The sequence below is a fragment of the Cebus imitator genome, unplaced genomic scaffold, assembly GCF_001604975.1.
Source record: "Cebus imitator isolate Cc_AM_T3 unplaced genomic scaffold, Cebus_imitator-1.0 Scaffold81, whole genome shotgun sequence".
In the NCBI taxonomy this organism is placed as follows: domain Eukaryota; kingdom Metazoa; phylum Chordata; class Mammalia; order Primates; family Cebidae; genus Cebus; species Cebus imitator.
The window spans coordinates 3,935,944-3,948,080 of NW_016107396.1; positions in this window are offsets into that span (position 1 = coordinate 3,935,944).

The window sequence follows — 12,137 nt, forward strand, 5'->3', positions numbered from 1 at the left end:
GGCCTTAAACAAGTTACTTAATCTTTTTTTGTCTCAGAATCCTCATTTGTAAAATGGAGTGAATAATGCCTCTGTCGCAGATTTGTGAGATTCCACCTGTGAAATGTGAATCCATAGCTAACAAAGACCAAATGAAAGTTTCCTAGGCTCTTTCTTTCTCAGTCCCCTGATCTTCCCACTTAACTAAAACCAAACAGGAAAAGGAAAGAAAGAAAGAAAGAAAAAGAAGAGAAAAGAGGATAAAACTTGCCTTTCTTTCTAATAGAGCCAGAGTCAGAATAAGAGAGGCCTTCCAGGCACAAAGAAATTAGTAAAAATAAATTTGCATTTTAGCTATCAAGTGGTGATGTTGGGGACTCTAATTCAGTGATAAATACAAAGTAGGTACTTCATAAATAGTGAATTAATTGAATGTAATGAAAAGAATGGCTAAACTGAATACCTGAAATGAATAAATGAATGAATGAATGACACCCATCTTAAAGGATCTTTGAACCTCTGTATAGATAACTTTTTTTCATGCTATTTCATTTTAGGTTATTGGTTTTCAACTCTCACTTCATAATAGAATCTCATGGGTAACTTTTAAAATCATTATGCCCAGGAGACAACTTGCATCAGAATTTGAGCGGGGTGGAGGTGGGGCTCAGTATTTTTTGAAGTTCCCCAGTGACTCCAATGCACTGTCAAGGGAGGTTCATTTTTTTCTGTACTAGTCTGTCTCACCTCATGTATATTCACTTGATGACATTCCCTTTTATCCCCACTTTCAGTGCCTTTGAGATAATAATTACTTAATTACTGTATTTTGTCCTAGTTTACTAATAGATGAGAATTAAATAATTCAGCCCTTATTGGCTCTTGTTTCATCTGGCAACTAAGCACAATGTGGAATCATTTGTAATGATGGGAATTTCAGATACAGTTGAAATGAAATACAATTCAAGTGAGCAAGCCTGAAAAGGTAAATTTCTCTATTTCTCTGTACCTCAAAAAACCAGCCCCGCCTCCTATACCAATCAATCAGAGTCTCTGAAACAAAAGCCTGGGCATAAGAATTTTTTGGTAAACTTAGAAATTGATATCTTCAGTAAGGTAGGAATTGTTCGTATTCATATACATAGATAGCTATTTGCCATAACCTTCAAAGCAATTTTTTCCAGTGGCCAACAGAGAAAGCAAAACAGAATGAGACCCCCATTTAATTTTTTTTTTTTTGAGACAGTGTCTTACTCTATCACTGAGGCTGGAGTGCAGTGGCATGATCTCAGCTCACTGCAACCTCTGCCTCCCAGGCGATTCTCCTGCCTCAGCCTCCTGAGTAGCTGGGATTACAGGCGCATGCCACTATGCCCAGCTAATTTTTTTATTTTTAGTAGAGATGGGTTTTCACCATGTTGGCCTGACTGGTCTTGAACTCCTGACCTCAGGTGATCTGCTGCTTTGGCTGTCCAAAGTGCTGGGATTACAGGCATGAGCCAACGCACCTGGCTGAGACACCCCCTCATTTAAATATAACCCTGCCGATTCCTTTTGAAATGGGTAACCCTCCAGTCCTCACTACTAGTTCCTAGACAAGGTAAGGTCGGCATCTTGCCTATGCCCTCTCTGGTCTGCAGGATACAAGAGTAACCTAGACAAAATACACCATTTTAAAACCCAAATTTTTCATATAGTTGGACATTTTTGGAACTCATATTCTGGTAGATTAACGTTGTTCATTATTAGGGCTTTTATTGCATTTATAATTAAGTCTATTAATTGTTAAATATCAATTTTTCTCTTCTAAAAAGCATAAAACTAGCAAAATACAAATTTACATAAATGCATAAATGAGACCACCATATATTAGACATCTTGTTTTTTTGTTGTTTGTTTAAAAACACTGTCTCATTCTATTGCCCGGGCTGGAGTATGGTGGCATGATCTCAGCTCACTGCAACCTCCACCTCCTGGGCTCAAGAAGCATTTCTCCTACTGCAGTCTCCCAAGTACCTGGGTTCTACAGGCGCATACCACCAAACCCAGCTATTTTTTGTATTTTTTGTAGAGATGGGGTATTGCCATCTTGCTCAGGCTGGTCTCAGACTGCTAGCTCAAGTGATCTTTCTGCCTCAGCCTCCCAAACATTTTGTTTTTTCTTTTGAAGTCTGTTATCACTTGCTTGCTTTTCTCTATTCTTGATTCCACCTTCCCCTTCCCACTTTATAACATTTATTCTATTTTTTCCTTCCCAATTTTAACATGTTTCAACAATTTTAAAATGTAGTAACTATGCTACCATATTTTCAGTACATATATATGCAAAAATTATACTTTTACAATTATTCGCAACATAAAAGTAAAATATTATATACACTTTTTTGCTTCTTTATCAGTCTTTTGCTAGATGCATTGTTTGTGAATATTTTCTCCCACTATGTGTTATCTATTTATCTTGCTGATTATTTCTTTTGCTGTGCAGAAACTTTTTAGTTTAATTAGGTCCCGTTTATTATTTGTTTTGTTGCATTTTTTTTGTGTTCTTAGTCATGAATTCTTTGCTTAAGCTAACGTCTAGAAGAGTTTTTCCAATTTAGGTCTCAGATTTAAGCCTTTGATCCATCTTGAGTTGACTTTTCGTATAAGGTGAGAGATGAGGATCTAATTTTATTCTCCTACATGTGTCTTGCCAGTTAATCTAGCACCATTTATTGAATAGGGAGCTCTTTCTCCGCTTTGTTTTTGTATGCTTTGTCGAAGATCAGTTAGTTGTAACTATTTGGCTTTATTTTTGAGTTCTCTATTCTGTTACACTGTTGTATGTGCCAATTATTATACCAGAACCATGCTGTCTTAGTAACTGTAGCCTTGTAATGTAGTTTGAAGTTGGGAATGCAACGCTTCCAGATTTGTTCTTTTTGCTTAGTATTACTTTGGCTATGTGGCCTATTCTTTGGTTCCATATGAATTTTAGAATTGTTCTTTCTAGTTATGTGGAGAATGATGATGGTATTTTGATGGGAATTACATTAAATCTGTAGATTGCTTTTGGCAGTATGGTCATTTTCACAATATTGATTCTACCCATGCATGAGCATGGAATTTGTTTCCATTTGTTTGTGTCATCTGTGATTTCTTTCAGCAGAGTTAAGTTTATTCCTAAGTATTTTCTTTTCTTTTCTTTTCTTTTNTTTTGCAGCTGTTGTAAAGGGAATTGAGTTCTTAATTTGATTCTCAGCTTGGCCATTTGTTGGTATACGGCAGTGCTACTGATGGGTGTACATTGGTTTTGTATCCTGAAACATTACAGAATTTATCAGATCTAAGAGCTTTTTGGATGAGTCTTTAGGGATTTCTAGGTATACAATCATATCATCAGCAACAGTGACAAGTTTTAATAGCTGCAAAATAATTCATCATGTGCAGGTACCATAAGTTAACCATTACAATGGATATTCATTTTCCTCCATTTTTGCTAGTATGAAAAATAATTACTATATTATTAACTAAACATCCTTATATGCTTATATTCACATTCAGTGCTTTAACTCTTTAGCTTAAATACCTGGTTTGGGATTGCTGGATCAAAGGGCATATGATAGCTTTTAGAAAATTTTAATATCTATTGCTAGATGTTCTGTCCACAAAAAGTAATAACTCATACATCCACTAGCAATATTTGGAAATGCTCTTTTCTCTGTGCCACCACAAATAGTAGGAAGATATGGGTATTTTATTATTTTGGCCAATTTAATTAGGTGCATAAAAACATGTCATTTTCAATTTAATTCACTATTTATTCTCTGACTCTCAGTAAGTTTATGCATCATTTAATTTATTTATTTATTTACTAATTTATTTATTTAGAGATGGAGTCTCATTCTGTCACCCAGGCTGGAATGCAGTGGTGTGATCTTGGCTCACTGCACTTCTGCCTCCTGGGTTCACATTTCCCTGACTCCCAGTGAGTTTGCACATCATTTATTTACTTATTTTGAGATAGAGTCTCGCTCTGTCACCCACGCTGGAGTGCAGTGGTGCTATCTTGGCCCACTGAATCCTCTACCTCCTGGGCTCAAGTGATTCTCCTGCTTCAGTCTCCCATGTAGTTGGAATTCCAGGTGTGCACCACCATGCCTACCTAATTTTTGCATTTTGGTAGTGACGGGGTTTTGCCATGTTGACCAGGCTGGTCTCAAACTCTTGATCTCAAATGATCTGCCCACCTCAGCCTCCCAAAACGCTGGGATTACAGGCATGAGCCCTGCATCAGTCCTATTTGCACGTTATTTTATATATTGTTGCTCTTTTGGATTTGCTGTTCTGTGAATTGCCCATTCATGTCCTTAGTACAATTTTTCATTTGGAAACTATATCCTCAATGAATTTTAAGGAATTTTTAGTATTTCATCACTTACAAAAAAAAAAAAAAAAAAACTTGTGTTTTTGGTAAATGGTCTTTCTGTTTTTTCTAATTCAAGTTTTATTAGAAATTCCTGATAAATTTTTAAAATGTCATTTTCATCATCTGCTGTTATGATCACATGATTATTCTCTTTAAGTTTAATATTAAATGTTGTATTAAATGCTGGTGACTAGATTTTCTTCTAGGTTTTTATAGTTTTGGGTTTTACATTTAAGACTTATTTCACCTTGAGTTAATTTTTGTATAAGGTGTAAGGAAGGTGTCTAGCTTCAATTTTTTGCATATGGCTAGCCAGTTCTCCCAGCACCATTTATTAAATAGGGAATCTGTTCCCCACTGCTTGTTTTTGTCAGGTTTTTTGAGGATCACATCACATGTTCTCACTTATAAGTGGCAGCTGAACGATGAGAACACATGGACCCATGTGAAGGGAACAACACACACTGGGGCCTGTTGGGGGAGTGGGGTCAGGGAGAGCATCAGGAAGCTAACAGATGCTGGGCTTAATACCTAGGTGATGGGTTGATAGGTGCAGCAAACCACCATGGTACATGTTTACCTATGCAACAAACCTGTACATCCTGCGTATATACCCCAGAACTTAAAAGTTGATGAAAAAAAATTTTGGTGACAATCCTGACGATGAACCACCATTCATTTCCAAAACAAAACCTTTATCATAGTATATCAATTGTTTGATAAACTCTAAGATTCTTTATCTAATATTTTTTACCCATATGTTAAGATCTAAAACTATATTTTATCCACTTAAGGGTTGTAAAATGTTATATTTATGTTCATATTCAAGTATGTATGTGTGTTGTATATGTGTTTGTCTAATATTGTTTTATTCAAAGCATCTCTTAAAATTTTTTTTCTATTGGATGTATTCGAAATTTAAACCAGCATTCCAAAGTTTCATTATATAAATTCAAATAGATTTCACTTTAATTTCTAATAGATTTTAGCTTATATGCTTAGTTGTTATATTTGGTGCATAAAAGTTTACGACAGTGTACTTCAATTAATAGTAATTTTATTATTATATAATGTCTTTCTTTATCCTGATTATTGCTATTACCATTAAATTTTAGCCTCTCTAATATTTATAATACCACCACACTTGTTTAATTTTGTTTCTATTTGGCACATATCTCTCTGCTCATCTCTTATTATGTATTTCCTGTAAGGGCAGTACATAGTTGTGCTTTTTTACTTCAATCTGATGGTCTTGTAAAGTGAGATTTCAGTCAATTAACACTTACTATAATGACAGACATAAGTTTTTATTCCTTTTTAAACTGTTTTATCACAGTCATTTCTGCTATAGCACTTGTTTTAAAACATAAATTTATTCCAACATGATTGGCATACAAGGGCATGATTTCAGCTTAAAACAAATTTTGTATCTCCTTATGAATCATTACCTCTTAAGAAACACTGAAGGCAGAAAACTGTATGGTTAGATGAAGCCATGTGGAAATTAATACATAAAACACATACATCCTCAGACCTGAGCTGTCTACCAGTTAGCTCGGTCCACAGCATGTGTTAGCCTACATGGTTCTGTTTTTCCATTCTTTTGAATTTATGAACTTTTCTATCCAAAAAACACTCTTTTAATTAACCTCTCAAACATATCTAAGCATCTGTGTTCAAAACCAACATGCCACGCATGTGAAAGAAAATCTTTAAGTACTGATGATATTGAAGATCATCTTGAACTAAAGTGTTTTGAAAGAAAGTAGAGAATATGTGATATCTTCAGCACAACAAGCATAAAGGAATCCACATAGTGGACCATCAGGGACAAGTCTGCAAAAATGCATGGCTATGTCTTGAATGACTTCAAGCACTGTGAAGTCAATAACAACAAGGCCGAAAGAAATACAAGAAATTGAAATATTGTTGAACATATGAATTGAAGACCAAATAGCGCAATGATCAAAAGCAACCTTTCTGACAATCAAAGAAAAATCATAGTCAAATAGAAAGCACTATCTCCATACAAAGACCATTATCACCAAATCCTGCATAATTGGCTCCTTTCAGTGCTACTAGAGGCTCGTTTGGTGGTTTTAAACACTATTACAACTCCTAAAGCCTTCATATCAGTAAAGCTATGAGTGTAGATGAGAAAGTCACAGGCTTCTAGCAGGGCTACCAAAGTTAATTAAAGGAGAACGCTATGCATTGGATCAAATTTTAAATATTTATGACATAGGTATCTATAATAAACATAGGCTTCCAAATAACTGCATCTCAAAGGGAAAACAAACATGCCCCAATTTTTAAGGCTGCAAAAAGACTGCAAATTTTGACAACCCTCCTTTCACTACTATGTAGTAACTCACAAGCTGCAATCCTTCCAACTTTCATTTTCACAAGCAAACTGTAGGCTATTTCAAGGTAAACTGTCATACTGTAAACATTGATGTATTTTTAACTATGTAACATGTATAAAACTGTTCTACTGTTTTTATTAGGTGCTTATCTTTTATTCATATTTAACTGATGAGGTTTTTGAGTGTCCTACTCCAAACCCCATTTTCCCCATATAACTTGTCTTACTTATTTACTTATTTATTTAGGAGACAGTGTCTTGCTCTGTTACCCCAGCTAAAGTGCAGTGGGTCAAACATGGCTCACTGCAGCTTCCAACACCAGGACTCAAGCAATCTTCCCACCTTTCAGCCTCCCAAGTACCTGAAACTGCAAGCACATGCCACCATGCCTGGCTAATTTTTGTATTTTTTATAGAGACGAGGTTTTGCCATGTTGCCTGGGCTGGTCTCTAACTCCTGGGCTCAAGCGATCAGCCTACCTTGGCCTTCTTGGATTATCACACCTTGGATTACAGGTGTGAGCCACCATGCCTGGCCCCATTTTTTAATTTCATGATTTTTCAGAGGGTAGTCATTTCTTGTAATGAATATTAATATAGAAGTGGCTGCATTTTATATTATCTTTTTTCTTTCCTTTTCCTTATTTTTTCTGACTAGATGGTTGTGATTAATTTCATTGTTTTATCCATGTTAATTGGTATTTTCTCTATTTTTCTACTTTTAATGTTTATATTAATGATATTATTAATCAGACACTTTATCTTTTTTATCTCCCCACTACTGTTTAAAAAACAAATAGTAACTGATAGGGTTTAGATCTGTATTCCCCCAAATCCCATGTTGAATTGTAATCCCGTGTTGGAAGTGAGGCCTGGTGGAAGGTGATTAGACAGTGGAGGTGGATTTCTCATGAATGGTTAACACCATCTTCTTGGTGCTATTCTAGTGATAGTGTATGAGATCTCACTAGATCTGGTTGTTTAAAGGTGTGTGGCATCACCCTGCTTTCCCTTGCTGACTTCTGCTTTTGCCATGTAATATGCCTGCTCTTCCTTTGCCCTCTGCCATGATTAGAAGCTTCCTGAGGCCTCCCTAGAAGCAGAGGCCACTATGCTTCCTATATATCCTGCAGAACCATAGACCCATTAAACTTCTTTACTTATAAATTACCCAGTCTCCAATATTTCTTTACAGCAGCGTGAGAAATGACTGGTACAATAACCCTTTCCTCAGCCAAGATGCTCTAATTCCATTGTGCTGTCTACTTTCCCACCATGTACACGTATATACATGTATGTATGTTTCCCCTTTGGAAACCACTATAAAACAAAGCCACAAACATGTTAACCTTCCACTGAGTTTCCACTAGACTCTATATAGCTCTCTATAAAATCCAGTGATAAACAATCTAGTCCAAGGCTACCTTGGAGGTTCCTGGGCACTAATTACTCCAGAGGAGAATACACAAAGACTTCATTTCCCCTTACCTTCACAGGTCTCAGCAGCCATTTGCCTCAGGAGATGCACACAGTTGGAATGGAGCAGGTAGCAGAGAAGAAGAGCACCCAATTCAGGTCGCTGTCTTCCTAAAGTCTCCAGTTTTGAATCTTTGCACATTAACTTGAAGAGGAATTTTCTTTTTTCCCAACAGAAGAGTTTCAATATGCATCTTTTAAATTCTGTCTGCTTGCTCCTTATTGTTTAATTTTAAAAATGAACCAAAGAAAGCTAAAATTCTATGATATTTTGAAAGAAACAGAGTTGTATCCACCCCAGCTATATGTACTAACATAAACTCAGTTTGGTGAATCAATATACCATTATATTCACTTTGGTAAACAGCTATGATTTCATTGTAATTGGCACCAACTCCAGGAACAGGACCTACGGCTTTTTTTCTTTTTCTAAACACTGCAAGTAGAATAAACAAGTCTCCTGAAATTTTATGTTTACAATCAACTTTTAAAAATAATTAAATAAAATAAACTTTAGATTAAAATGTTTGACTTAGAAGTTCTAAGTAATTGTCAGTTCAGATTAATAAGCTTTTACTCTGAAGATAAAATATAAAAAATTCTATATAAAAATAATGCTTATATGACCTTTTATTGGATCCTAGTAAACAGTATTTCCTAGATCTGCTTATACTAATTACTTTCTAGAATAATCCTGAATAACAATAACATTTTTTGTTCTCTGTGATTTTAACTATCATTCATTATAATTAAAGTGGCTTGAAAATCTTATTTACCCTAGAACAAAGAAAATGTTTAGAAAAACTAAATGAGTGATTATTTTTGGCATGAAGAACAGTCACCCTTTTGCTCCCCTCACAACTCATTCTTACAGCCAAAGCAAGTTTTGATAATTTGGAGAAAAAAGAAACAAGTGTTAAAGGAATTCTATGAAACTACCTCTTTTTATCATCAATTTAAAGCTTCACTTCTAAAAGGCCCAGTGACTGCTGTATTTATTATTCAATAAACTTGTAATTTCTAACAATGAGTCCAAATTTATAAGCCAGGCCACTTGTTTTTCCCAGGAAGCTTGCCATAATGAAATTACCTTTCAAATTACATTGTTATTATTCAATAGTACTAAAACACTCCTACTGTGAGCACTAATTTGCACAAACTACCATTGCACTTGGCACTGATAAAAATACAAATATATTTTAGAATGACATTTGAATTTGGAAATATACCCAGTGTTACTCTTTACTCTGAATAGAAAGAACTGCTTGTGGTTTTGGGTAAAAATATGATTGCTTATACCTAACATACTTTCTAATAAAAGCATTTCATGTGAAAAAAATCTAGTTACCTATAATTGTGAGGTCAATTTTTTTGTGAATTTTCCCTTTAAAAAATAAATTTAAGGCTGGGCACAGTGGCTCATTGTTTGTAATCCAGCAATTTGGGAGGCAAAGTCAGGCAGATCTCTTGAGCCCAGAAGTTTGAGACCAACCTGGGCTACATGATAAAACCCCATCTCTACAAAAAACACAAAAATTATCCAGGTGTAGTGTTGCATGCCTGTGGTCCCTGCTACTTGGGAGGCTGAGGTGGGAGGATCACCTGAGCCCAGTAGGTTGAGGCTGTTAATGATCCAAGATTGCATCACTGCACTCCAGCCAGGGCAGTGGAGAGAGACTTTGTCTCAAAAATAAATAATAATAATAGGAGTATTTTTAGAAGATAGGATGACAGAGTAAGAATAACCAGAAATCTATCTCCCTACCTAAACAGCAATTGTACTGACAGAATTTGTCTGATATAACTATTTTGAAACTGGGGAGTTTACTGAAGGCTTGCACCTTCCAAAGGAATGCTTGTTTAGTTAATTGCTATTACTTTTGTTAATTTTAGTTCTTAGCACAGGAGTAACTACCCATCCCCCACACCTAGTTCCTTGGCAGAGAGCCATGCACATGTTCCTGGAGCAGCTTGAATGCAATTTGTGGGAATCAGTGTGACAAAAAGACACTGTTCTCCAAATATCAAGATCTGAGCTTTGATCACTGATTGTTGTTTCTGATCTCAGAGGTGCAAAGAAGCAGGCAGCTGTTGTTTTGCACCTTCTCAAATTGCTGCTACTCCCTCCTATCCCCAAATGAATTGACTTCCAGGGGATTTTAAGGGCCACTGTCTCTTCCCTCTTCCCTTTATTTTTCTCTTTTTGCCTTTTTGGGAGCCAGACATTAAAGTCTGGAACATTCAAAAGCAGCTGTATATGTGAGGAAAGTTAGAAAGCAACCACTGTTAAAGCAAACTAAATATAGCGTAAGAAGGAATCCCTACATCTATATTGGCATCCTTGTGGATGAACCTAGCTTAATAGTCAAGTGAGAGTGAAAACCTAATTTAAGAGTATGTACCTGTAACAATAACTCAGTCTTGGGTAATCCCAGAGGCCATGGACTGCTTAGCAATCTATGGACTTCTAAGTGTTCAAACTGTGTTCAAATAAGGCAAACATGAACCTGTAACCAATCCATATGTTTCTGTGCCTCAGCATCAATTTCTGCAGGCTATTTCCCTTTTTTTGTCTATAAATCTTCTTCCACTATATGGCTGTGCTGGAGTCTCTGTGAATCTGCCATGATTCTGGGGGCTGCCCAATTTGCAAAACATTCATTGCTCAGTTAAACTCCTTTAAATTTCATTCAGCTGAAACTTTTCTTTTATCACCACACAAGCCCATGGGAAGGCACAGACTCAGAAAATACCTGAGAAGACCTTAAGTATATACCTCAGTCTGATTCATGACACAGAGATAGCCTAGAACACTCAAATTTTAAAAAATCATTAAACAACAAATAGCCAAAAAAACAGCAAACCCAGGGAAGGGGAGGAGAATCTGGTTTCTAGAGTTACCACTTTATTAAATTTAAATGCTCTATTAAAAAAAAAATCACAGGGCATACAAAGAAACATGAAACAATGGCTCATTCAAAGGGAAAAATAAATAAATAAACCAAAACTGTCCCTGAGTAACACAGATGGAAGATCCACTAGACAAAGACTTTAAAACAATTGCCTCAAATATATTTTAAAAACTAAAAGAAGATGTAAACAAAAATGAAGAAAATGATGAATGAACAAAATAGAAATATCAGTAAAGATATCAAAACCTAAAAAGAAATCAAAATTAAATTCTGGAGATGGAGATATTATAACTAAAACAAAAAAATTCCCTAGAGAGATTCAAAGGCAGGTTTGGACAGGCAAAGAAAGAATCAGTGAACTTGAAGGTGATAATGGAAATCATTGAGTCTAAGGAACAGAAAGGAAAAAATATTGAAGAAAAGTTAACAAAGCCTAAGGGACCTGTAGCATACTATCAAGTAAACCAACATACACATTGTGGAAGTTTTAGAAGAAACTTTTTAGAGAAAGAGGTAGAGAGAATATTTGGAGAAATAATGGCCGAGAAACTTCTGACACTCGATGAAAGACATGAATATAAACATCCAAGAAACTCAACAAAATCAAAATATGATGAACTCAAGGAGAACCACACTGATATACATTATAATCAAATCTTTGGTTGACAAGGACAGACTCACTACATAAAAGAGATTTTCAACAAGATCATAAGTAGATTTCTCATTAGAAACGTTGGTGGTCAAAAGGCATTGGGCCAATATATTCCAAGTGCAAAAGAAACAAAAAACAAAAACGACAAAAAAAAAATCCTATTAGCCAAAAATTCTATCTCTGGCCAAACTGTCCTTCTAAAGTGAGAAATTAAGACATACTCCCAGATGACTGGGCATAGTAATTCAGACCTATAATCCGGTACTTTGGTAGCCTGAAGCAGGAGGATTGCTTGAGGCCAGGAGTTTAAAACCAACATGGGAAACATGCTGAGATCTCATCCTT